Source organism: Apium graveolens, unplaced genomic scaffold (assembly GCF_009905375.1).
Source record: "Apium graveolens cultivar Ventura unplaced genomic scaffold, ASM990537v1 ctg3853, whole genome shotgun sequence".
Taxonomy (NCBI): domain Eukaryota; kingdom Viridiplantae; phylum Streptophyta; class Magnoliopsida; order Apiales; family Apiaceae; genus Apium; species Apium graveolens.
The window spans coordinates 45,570-58,033 of NW_027418297.1; the positions used below are offsets into that span (position 1 = coordinate 45,570).

Below are 12,464 nucleotides of genomic sequence, written 5' to 3' on the forward strand. Positions count from 1 at the left end.
AGGTCGCCCTACTCAAAACGAACACAATATTATATATATTTAGCCATGTAATCGAGGAAGCAATGAAGAAGCTTTTGGAAGGTGGTTGGTCCAGGGTTTGCGGACTAGTGTAAGTTTCTGTTATGTAAAGTTGTTTATAGTATATTATATTATATTATATTATATTATATTATATTATATTATATTTATATTATATTATATTATGTATTTATAGTTGGGACTAGTGTACTTCTTTTCGAAGTTATACTAGTGGGTTTGGTATTGAATGAGAATTATTTAAAAAAAGTGAAAATGTATTTATTGAATTTGGAATTCTTGTTTCTAGAACTGTAATCTTAAAAGATCTTGGATTAGTTTGGGGTCATAGATGTTAAATATCTTCTGCTGACATTTATTTATTGATTAAATAATTTATCTTGGATGGAGGTTTCATCGTGATGACCAAATCCTCTGACCCCGTATATGGATTTCATTTACTAAAAAAAGGTCACCCTATTCGAAATGAACAAAATATTATATACATATATATACATATACATATATATCATAACGAGGATATAGTAGAGGTTGCAACAAGACGGTATACAACTTGGTTTTGGAAGATATGGTACTAAAACTTTGTAGAGACGGTCGTCTTTCAGATCGAGCCATTGAAGTAGCGCCTCAAGTTATAATCGAACAACTCCAGCAAATAATTTAAAAAAATATGGAGACATGGGTAAGAGTTTTCGCAATCTTTTTATTACTAGCAGACATGGGAAGCCAAAAGGAATTCTACTAAGTTTACATTACTCGTATGTGCACGTGACACATTTTAACTTGAAATATGTGTGGTGAGTTTGTCAAATGCACGACAAGCCCTCGTTCGCTTCCATATTTAGGTTCCTCCAGTTGAGTCGCAAGCGAAAATCGTCAAAGGTCTCATTCAAATCTAATTTATAAATTAATCAATAGCTTCTTCTTTTGTTTTTAACATTTTCACAAAATAATGATTTTTCTTTTTCATATATTTTTTTTTGTAAGGAGTACTTTATTAATTGAGTTTAAGTCAATAAGTTATAAGTGTTGTCAAATTTTTGAATTTGAATTTTTTTCTATTTTTTTATAAAAATTATAAATACAATATACATTTATAAATATATTTAAATAATTTTAAAATATTTCTTTAAATATGTATTTATGTCAATTTATATCTGTTCATGTTGTGTAACAAAGGTAAATTCAAACGCCTCTTAATTTATTATTAATTACAATTACGTGTTTGTGTACGAAAAAGATAACCGAAATACGAAAAAAATATATGAAATTGTGACTGTAATTGTACCGTAATAATATGTATTTATGGAAAACACTATTCATTGTTTCAAAATGAGATAATAAAAAAGAACAAACAATTATTATTTCAACCAAACAACCCTCTACTACAAAATAATAGGTGGTCCAAAATATTATTAAAACATCCAATCTTATAAATACTAGGGGTCCAAATAATTATTACAAAAGATAACTTTCTCGTAATAATATGAGATCTTGCATGTATTCATGTGCGTCTGCGAATTCAATTTGAACATATGTCCTGACACAGTCCAATTCATAAAAATTTATAATACAAATTTGGGGTTAGGTCGATTTTGGTTACCTACTCAAGCCCAAACCCCTTGCAGCGTTACTTCATTTCAGAATCAGATAAATTCCTTCATATCCAAAACCCCTCTTCGCATATACTGATAATTGATAAGGATTAGAATTTGATAAGGAATAGAAGTTGGAATTGATTATGAGAATCGTGGGAATAATGGGTTTGATTTGGAGAGGGAATTATGGGATGGGGAAGAGTAAAAATCAGTTTGGAATTGATTTTTGATTAAAAATCCTGATTTTCTCTTAAAACTGCTGTTTAATTTTTTTTCGAACAGGGACCCGGCGCGGGTGCCTGCTAGGACGGCGCGGGCGCGCTCACTCTCTGGAAAATCGGCACGAGCGTGGCGCGCGCACTGGATCAGCGAGGCCAGCACTTGGTCATTGGAGTTGGCCCGAATTTTCGTTCTTATCTGATTTTTTTTGGTTTTTATCCTTTTTTCTTGCATCCTCTACCTACGAATGTACAACAAATTGGTTTGCCTCCCAAGAAGCGCTTCTTTTACTCGCTAGCTCGACGTAGAATCTCGAGATCAAATGGACAATAGAACGACACTAACCACCTCGCGGTTTACCGTGTTACCATAGTAATGCTTCAACCTCTGACCATTTACTTGAATGCTTGGGCCGGATCATTCTAAAAATTTCCACCGCTCCATGTGAAAACATTGTTTAGACAATAAACGGACCCTGACCATTTTGACTTCTACTTTCTAGGAAAAAGACGAGACGAGAGTTGAACAAAGAATTATTTCCCCGACATAAATGATTTAAGCACTAGACCTCGATCGTGCCACCTCTTGACTTTCTCCTTGTACATTTTGTTGTTCTCATAAGCTTGAAGTCGAACTCGTCGAGTTCATTCAATTGAAGCATCCTCTTCTTTCCAGCCGCATCCAAATCCAGACTTCAACTTCTTCAAAGCCAGTATGCTTTATGCTCGAGAACCACAAGTAAATGACAACCTTTACCATAAACCAACTGGAACGACGACATTCCCAAAGGAGTTTTGTAAGCTGTTCAATAAGCCCATACAGCTTCATAAAGCTTCAAAGACCAATATTTCCTTGATGGACATACAAGTTTTTCTAAAATACGCTTGATTCTCTCTTTAGATAACCCCAGCTTGACCATTCGTATGAGGATGATAAGCTGTAGCAATGCGATGATTCACATTATACCTTTTCATCATAGCAGTGAACTTGCGATTGCAAAAATGCGACCCTCATCACTGGTTATGACTCTTGGAGTTCCAAACCTTGTGAATATCTGCTTATGAAGAAAATTAAGCACCACTTTCGCATCGTTCTTTGACAACATCTTAACTTTACACCCATTTCGACACGTAATCGATCGCCAACAAGATATACTGATTGTTACAAGATGAGACAAATGGCCCCATGAAAGTCAATTCCCCAAACATCGAAGACTTCAACCTCGAGAAGCACATTAAGAGGCATCTCATCCCTTTTAGACATATTACCCACACCGTTGAATCGATCACATTTCAAAACGAACCGATGAGCATCTTTAAATAATGTCGGCCAAAGGAAACCTGCTTGAAGAACACGAGCTGCTGTCTTTTCTCCTCCATAATGTCCTCCATAAGCTGTTAAGCTGGAAATCTCGCAAGATCCCCCCGTTTCGCTGTAGGGAATACATCTCCTGATGATTTGGTCAGCTCCTTGTCAAAAAATAAATGGCTCATCCCACACATACCACTTTACTTCATGTAGAAACTTCTTCCTTTGAACGTAAGATAAGTCAGGAAGCATGATATTACTCATAAGGTAGTTCACAATGTCTGCAAATCACGGTTCTTCTTCTTGCACTCCAAATAGCTGCTCGTCGGGAAAATACTCATTTATCAATGTCTTCTCCAATGAAGTAGCATTAGGATTTTCTAAACGCGAGAGATGATCAACGACTTGATTTTCAGTTCCTTCTATGTCCTTGATCTCTAGTTCAAGTTCTTGAAGCAAAAGAACCCATCTAATCAATCTAGGCTTCGAGTCCTTCTTTGAGACGAGATATCGAATTACAGCGTGATCAGTGAAAACTGTCACCTTAGCCCCAAGTAAATAAGATCGAAATTTCTCAAACCATAGACAATAGCCAAAAGCTCTTTCTCGTAGTAGTATAATTCAGTTGGGCACTATTTAGGGTCTTACTAGCATAGTAAAACCACATGAAATATGTTGTTCTTCCTCTGCCCAAGAACTGCTCCAACTGCATAGTCACTTGCATCGCACATCATCTCTAAAGGTTCATTCCAATCAGGTGCACTTATGACTGATGTCGTGATTAAACTCTTCTTCAATGTCTCGAAAGCTGCGAGGCACTTGTCATCAAACCTGAAAGGGACGTCTTTCTCTAGAAAACTGCACAATGGCTTCGAAATCTTAGAGAAGTCTTTGATGAAACGCCTGTAGAACCTCGCATGACCAAGAAAACTACGAATTTCCCTTAACAGAAATAGGTGGAGGAAGATTCTCAATGACCCCCACCTTGGCCTTATCCACCTCAAGACCCTTACTAGAAACCTTGTGCCCAAAGAATAATGCCATGTCACATCATAAAGTGACATTTCTCCCAATTGAGAACCAGATTTGTCTCAACACACCACTTGAGAACGTGTCCAAGATTTTGCAAGCACTCATCAAATGAATCTCCAAAGACTGAGAAGTCGTCCATGAACACTTCCACATTCTGGCCAATCATGTCATAAAAGATGACCATCATACATCTCTGAAATGTGGCTGGCGCATCACACAGACCAAAAGAAACTCGTCTGAAGGCGAAAGTACCAAATGGACAAGTGAAGGTAGTTTTCTCCTGATCTTCTGGAGCGATACAAATTTGATTAAAACCCGAATAACCATCCAGAAGACAACAATACTCATGACCAGCCAACCTATCGAGCATCTGATCAATAAAAGGCAAAGGGAAGTGATCCTTTCTAGTGGCTTTGTTCAGCTTTCTATAGTCCATGCAAACTCTCTATCCTGTGACTGTTCTAGTAGGAATAAGCTCATTCTTCTCATTTGCTACCACAGTAATTCCACCTTTCTTTGGCACACATTGAAACAGGGTTACCCATGAACTGTCAAAATAGGGTAGATGATCCCTGCATCTAGCCACTTAAGAATTTCTTCTTCACTACCTCTTGCATGATCGGATTAAGTCTTCTTTGCTGCTCGACCATAGGCTTGCTACCTTCCTCTAGCAGAATTTTATGCATGCAATAAGAAGGGCTGATTCCCTTGATAACTGCTATAGTCCAGCCAATTGCCGATTTGAACTCTCTCAGAATCTTCAAAAGCTTTTCCTCATCACTACCTGAAAGGTCATCGTATGAGGACGATTAGCTGTAGCAATGCGATGATTCACATTATACCTTTTCATCATAGCAGTGAACTTGTGATTGCAAAAATGCGACCCCCTCATCACTGGTTATGACTCTTAGAGTTCCAAACCTGTGAATATCTGCTTATGAAGAAAATTAAGCACCACTGTCGCATCGTTCTTTGATAACACCTTAACTTCAACCCATTTCGACACGTAATCAACCGCCAACAAGATATACTGATTGTTACAAGATGAGACAAATAGCCCCATGAAGTCAATTCCCCAAACATCGAAGACTTCAACCTCGAGAAGCACATTAAGAGGCATCTCATCCCTTTTAGACATATTACCCACCCGTTGACATCGATCACATTTCAAAACGAACTGATGAGCATCTTTAAATAATGTCGGCCAAAGGAAACCTGCTTGAAGAACACGAGCTGCTGCCTTTCTCCTCCATAATGTCCTCCATAAGCTGTTAAGTGGCAATCTCGCAAGATCCCCCCGTTTCGATGTACGGAATACATCTCCTGATGGTTTGGTCAGCTCTTTGTCAAAAAATAAATGGCTCATCCCCACAATACCACTTTACTTCATGTAGAAACTTCTTCCTTTGAGCGTAAGATAAGTCAGGAGGCATGATATTACTCACAAGGTAGTTCACAATGTCTGCAAACCACGGTTCTTCTTCTTGCACTCCAAACAGCTGCTCGTCGGGAAAGACTCATTTATCAATGTCTTCTCCAATGAAGTAGCATTAGGATTTTCTAAACGCGAGATATGATCAGCGACTTGATTTTCAGTTCCTTCTCTGTCCTTGATCTCTAGTTCAAGTTCTTGAAGCAAAAGAACCCATCTAATCAATCTAGGCTTCAAGTCCTTCTTCGAGACGAGATATCGAATTACAGCGTGATCAGTGAAAACTGTCACCTTAGTCCTAAGTAAATAAGATCGAAAATTTCTCAAAACCATAGACAATAGCCAAAAGCTCTTTCTCCGTAGTAGTATAATTCAGTTGGGCACCATTTAGGGTCTTACTAGCATAGTAGACCACATGAAATATGTTGTTCTTCCTCTGTCCAAGAACTGCTCCAACTGCATAGTCACTTGCATCGCACATCATCTCAAAAGGTTTATTCCAATCAGGTGCAGTTATGACTGGTGCCGTGATTAAACTCTTCTTCAATGTCTCGAAAGCTGCGAGGCACTCGTCATCAAACCTGAAAGGGACGTCTTTCTCTAAAAACCTGCACAATGGCTTCGAAATCTTAAATAAGTCTTTGATGAAACGCTTGTAGAACCTCGCATGACCAAGAAAACTACGAATTCCCTTAACAGAAATAGGTGGAGGAAGATTCTCAATGACCCCCACGTTGGCCTTATCCACCTCAAGACCCTTACTAGAAACCTTGTGCCTAAGAATAATGCCCTGTCGTACCATAAAGTGACTTTTCTCCCAATTGAGAACCAGATTGGTCTCAACACACCTCTTGAGAACGTGTCCAAGATTTTGCAAGCACTCATCAAATGAATCGCCAAAGACTGAGAAGTCGTCCATGAACACTTTCCCATTCACTTCTTAATGAATCGAATCCTTATAAGTTTAATTGATTATAGTTAAATTTTATTTATATATATTAATAATTTATAAATGTATAAGTTTAGTAGTTCGGATCTGGTTTTTATGGACGAGTGAAAATCCACATCCACTTCTTAATGAATCGAATCCTTATAAGATTGGATGGGAAGACGGGAGCATAGCTGTTTTTGGAAGAAGGGGAGTTGAATACTACAAGTTTAACTAATCTTATGTCGTTAATTTACTAATCACGCTATTAGACTAAATATTTATGATGATAATTCCTTGGTGCACATCTCGTTGATCAGCTTTAATCTTCCTATATGTACCTATGCAAATAAAGTGACAGTATCGTTTTTCAGAGAACAATTTGCATTTGCATTATATTCAATAACATTATCATATACCTTTGCCAAGAAACTAGCAATGTTTCTACAACAGGTTGTGCCCAAAGAAGTTAAGAAATACTATGATTCTACTCAAATTTTGATGGCAAGAAATCCTCCGCATGTTAAACACTCATTTTCGATTTTACGATGATAAAACCGTGCATAGACAAGCTTTGAAAGATAAAAAGAAAGGAGGATTGCTTTTGCTGTTATGAAAGAACGTGGAACATAGATTGAATTTTTGTCAATCAAGTACCAAACACCAAGTATTATGCTGGAGTGCTAGTGTGAGGACTGGTGAGGAATAACTTTGAGAAAAAGTGGAAACAACAAGAACCTCCCTCCCTCCCTCCCTTTCTACGACCCTATCTAAAATGCATTCGGCTTATTTTTCGGATAAAATTGGAACAAGAATCATATATCTCCTGTTCCTAAAAATGCAATAGCAAATAGTTATATAAAATATGAATAATATTTATTTATTTATATTATTAACAGGTCCGGTTTTAATCAATTTAGTTAGAATATTTTATCGAAATTGAAACATTTAAATTGAACTATTTTTAATTTTTTAATTTCACTTCAAAATCATTTTTATTTGAATGGAGTTTTCATGTTTTAGTACTAGTGTCAATTCATTTTTTATTTTGCTGAACGATGATTTGTACTTAAACCTGACAATTTGTTCATTTTATATTCTTTCACGTCTTCTTGTACTTTCGTGTTTAGTTTAAATGAATACTAAATCCATGACTACTTAAGAATTCGTTCGTGTACATGTACCTGCATGTCGTGTAATTTTGTGTCATATTTTATATAATTTTGACCAAAATATTATTTAAATATTATAATTTCGATTAAATTTTTAGTCTCATCCCATCCAGACAATTTGGCTAACATAGAAAAATGGCAGCATTCCGTTCCCGAGGGACCTTAATTGAGTCCGTAAAAATAAAACCTGTTCAACAAAGTACTTCTCCTGTTACTCATTATATTTGTTTTTAACCTTGAAATAAAACAAAATCACAGCGTTCCAATTTTAGTAAAATAATGAATGATATTCCATTAGTAATGAAAAAGGGTGGAGGGCATCCTTATATGTGTTAATGTTGTTCAGGTCGATTAAAGGGTGCAAAAAATAGTTAGAACTAAATATGAAAAGTATGAAAAAATATCTCGTAATGTATTTAACCATAAAATCGATTATGCTCCTGCAGAAGTGTCTACTTGTTACAAAATGTCATTTGTCAAAGTATGAATTTCATTTTCTTAAAAAGGGTCGCCCTACTCGAAACGAACAAAATATTATATATATTTAGCCGTGTAATTCGAGGAAGCAATGAAGAAGCTTTTGGAAGGTGGTTGGTCCAGGGTTTGCGGACTAGTGTAAGTTCTGTTATGTAAAGTTGTTTATATTATATTATATTATATTATATTATATTATATTATATTATATTATATTATATATTATGTTATTTTATAGTTGGGACTAGTGTACTTCTTTTCGAAGTTATACTAGTGGGTTTGGTATTGAATTGAGAATTATTTTAAAAGAAAGTGAAAAATGTATTTATTGAATTTGGAATTCTTGTTTCTAGAACTGTAATCTTAAAAGATCTTGGATTAGTTTGGGGTCATAGATGTTAAATATCTTCTGCTGACATTTGTTTATTGATTAAACAATTTATCTTGGATTGAGGTTTCATCGTGATGACCAAATCCTCTGACCCCGTATATGGATTTCATGTACTAAAAAAAGGTCGCCCTATTCGAAATGAACAAATATTATATATATATACATATACATATATATCGTAAACGAGGATATAGTAGAGGTTGCAAACAAGACGGTATACAACTTGGTTTTGGAAGATATGGTACTAAAACTTGTAGAGACGGTCGTCTTTCAGATCGAGCCATTGAAGTAGCGCCTCAAGTTATAATCGAACAACTCCAGCAAATAATTTAAAAAATATGGAGACATGGGTAAGAGTTCTCGCATATCTTTTTATTACTAGCAGAATGGGAAGCGAAAAGGAAATTCTATGAGTTACATTACTCGTTTGTGCACGTGACACATTTTACTTGAAATATGTGTGGTGAGTTTGTCAAATGCACGACAAACCCTCGTTCGCTTCCATATTTAGGTTCCTCCAGTTGAGTCGCAAGCGAAAATCGTCAAAGGTCTCATTCAAATCTAATTTATAAATTAATCAATTGCTTCTTCTTTTGTTTTTAACATTTTCACAAAATAATGATTTTTCTTTTTCAATATAATTTTTTTGTTAGGAGTACTTTTATTAATTGAGTTTAAGTCAATAAGTTATAAGTGTTGTCAAATTTTTGAATTTGAAATTTTTTCTATTTTGTTTTTATAATAATTATAAATACAATATACATTTATAAAATATATTTAAATAATTTTAAAATATTTCTTTAAATATGTATTTATGTCAATTTATATTTGTTCATGTGGTGTAACATAGGTAAATTCAAAACCGCCTCTTAATTTATTTATTTAATTACAATTACGTGTTTGTGTACGAAAAAGATAAACCGAAATACGACAAAAAATTGTGTCGTATATGAAATTGTTGACTGTAATTGTACTGTAATAATATGTATTTATGGCAACATTATTATTTGTTTCAAAATGAGACAATAAAAAAGAACAAACAATTATTATTTCAACCAAACAACCCTCTACTACAAAATATTAGGGGTCCAAAATATTATTAAAAAAATCCAATCTTATAAATACTAGGGGTCCAAATAATTATAACAAAAGATAACTTTTCTCGTAATAATATGAGATCTTGCATGCATTCATGTGCGTCTGCGAATTCAATTTAAACATATGTCCTGACAAGTCAATTCATAAAAAATTATAATACAAATTTGGGGTTAGGTCGATTTTGGTTACCTACTCAAGCCCAAAACCCCTTGCAGCGGTTACTGCATTTCAGAATCAGATAAATTCCTTCATATCCAAAACCCCTCTTCGCATATACTGTACATACACACCCATGCTCTATACCTGAGAGCCACTAAAGCTCAGACCTTTTTACCTTAAACCCCCCAATTCGTATATGTTTAGTTAAACCCGACAATTCGTTTGTTTTATATACTTTCAAATCAGGAAACTTTTATGTTTAGTTTAAATGAATAGTAAACCAAAACATGACTAGTTAAAAATTCGTTTCATGTTATGTACATTCATATCATAATTTCGTGTCATATTTTGTGTAATTTTAAATGAAACATTTTTTTTAATATTAAAAATTTTAATCTCATTCCATCTGCCTGGCTGTTTGGCTAACATAGAAAAAGGATAAGATTTTATTCCCAAGGGATCTTAATTGAGTCAGTAAAGATAAAATATGTTTAGAAAAATACTTCTCATGTAACTAAAGACATATGTTTTAAACCGAGAGACAAAATAAGATCATTGCATTTTTAGTAAAATAAAATAGTAAGGATAATCCATTAGTAATGAAAAGGGGTGGGAGAGTTATATGTATATATGTTGATTAGATCGATTAAAGGGTGCGAAAATGGCTAGAATTGAATGCAAAAAGTATAGAAAAATATCGGGTACTGTATTTAATCAGAAAATCGATTATACTTTTGTGGAAGTATCTACTCATTACAAGATCTCGAGTGTTAATGTGTGAATTTTATACACTACAAAAAAGTCATGCTATATCCGAAACGAACAAAATATAATATATATAGTAAAGGTAGATATAGTGGGGGTTGGTAGATGTTAATATCCTATTTAAATTTGTAATCTGAGTTTGTCAAATGCACGACAAAACCCCGTTCGCTTTGAGATCCAGTTCCTTGAGTCGCAAGTCAAAGTTCATCTTTCAAATCTAATTTATAGATTAATCAATTGCTTCTTCTTTTTTTATTAATATTTCAAAAAAAAGTTGGTAATTTTTCTTTCCCAATATAACTTGTTTTGGTATGAAAAACAAGATTATAAGTTGCGCGTTCATCCAACTCTCAGTGCTTATGTTAGTTGATGATGGCTATTTGAAACGAATGATGCCCACAGGGCTCTCTTTTTTGATAACTTTTCAATAGTAATTGACATTTTAAGCTTAAAGAATATTTAGACATATGCAGCTGACCATTTTCAAAAAACAATATCCATTACAACCTCAGAATAAACTTCAGATCAAACTGTTTGTCAAATTTAAGTTACAACTTTAACCAATAGATAGAAAAATGAACTTTCTTTTCCGGCAAAGCCACACAGCATCAATCAAAATGGAGACTCAGAACTGTCTAGCAAGACACAAGCTCAGATTACGCAGCAAAGTTGCTCAGACCAAAATAACCATTACCATATCCGTAACCAGGGACATGAGAAGCAGGATCAATCTGATTAGGCTTAGCTTCAAACTGATTAAAGGCCCTGTGTCCATTAAAACCAAAAGGTGGCAAATTAGAATTTGCATTCTCAATCAAGATGCTATTAGCTTGATTGTTCACATTTTTCTTCAACGCTTCCATGCAGTCCTTCAATTGTTGAAGCTCATCAAATCCCATCTTTTCGACTGGAGATTCCCACCAAAACTGGCTCTGGCTAGCTTGCCTCATGTCATCAAGTGCCTCTCCTCTCTTCCTCTCACCCTCTAGTTCATTGAAAATCTGTGTGAGATGGAAGTTCAGCTCGCAAACAGTCATACTGCGATGAGCTTCAACGAGATGGAGAGTGCTTGAGTTTGAAGGTGGAGGATTGCGACTAAAAAAACCTATCAATTATACCTTCAACATTAGGATGTCCAAAGGAGAACACTTTTCCAGCTGGAGAAAAGACTATAATGGCAATCTCAACTCCACAAAGTGTACAGAGCTCACTTGCCTTCTTAAAAAGGCCTGATCGACGCTTTGAGAAGGTAACTTGCAGGTGATTCTTACGCTCTATTTTCGCAATCTTGATCTTTTGGCGGCCAATGCTGAACTTTTTGGCCATCACTAAACAAGCTATCAAGAACAGAAACCAAAAGAAAAGCAAATGGAGCAATGTTTATGTATGTTGAAGCTCTGATTTGTAGAGTAAAATCATTTGGTATTTATAAGAGGCTTGGCATTAACACTGAAAGCTGGCAAAAATTATAATCTCCTAATCTGTGTTAAGGGAATCAAACATATTGTTCCTGTGACAATATCAATGATTGGGGAGTTACAAAAATCTTATTTCTTAATGTATGGATATTACTAATATTCATGTTATTGCACATTTTTAAATCAAATTAAGCCAATAAATTTTGTTATTAAATACTTATTGTAGCGAATTTGTTATTCTGCTGGTTGTAGCCACCATTCTCATTTTACTTAATCTAGTGAAAATTACCTTAAAATTCACATGAAAAATAATTTGACAATATCTACGTATAAGTTATTTAGCAGTGTCCGTTTTGACTAAATTTTTTTCTGTGAATTACGTGTCAAAATTCGCTATTGTAATTTCCTTTTAAATATATTTTTCTTACCGGAAA

At 34.7% G+C, this 12,464-nt stretch overlaps 1 pseudogene; it reads right to left on the bottom strand.

Annotated features, from left to right (window-relative positions):
• Positions 1 to 11,268: 11,268 nt before the first annotated feature.
• On the bottom strand, positions 11,269 to 11,938 carry LOC141701453 (agamous-like MADS-box protein AGL62; annotated as a pseudogene).
• Between the last annotated feature and the right edge of the window lie 526 nt (positions 11,939 to 12,464).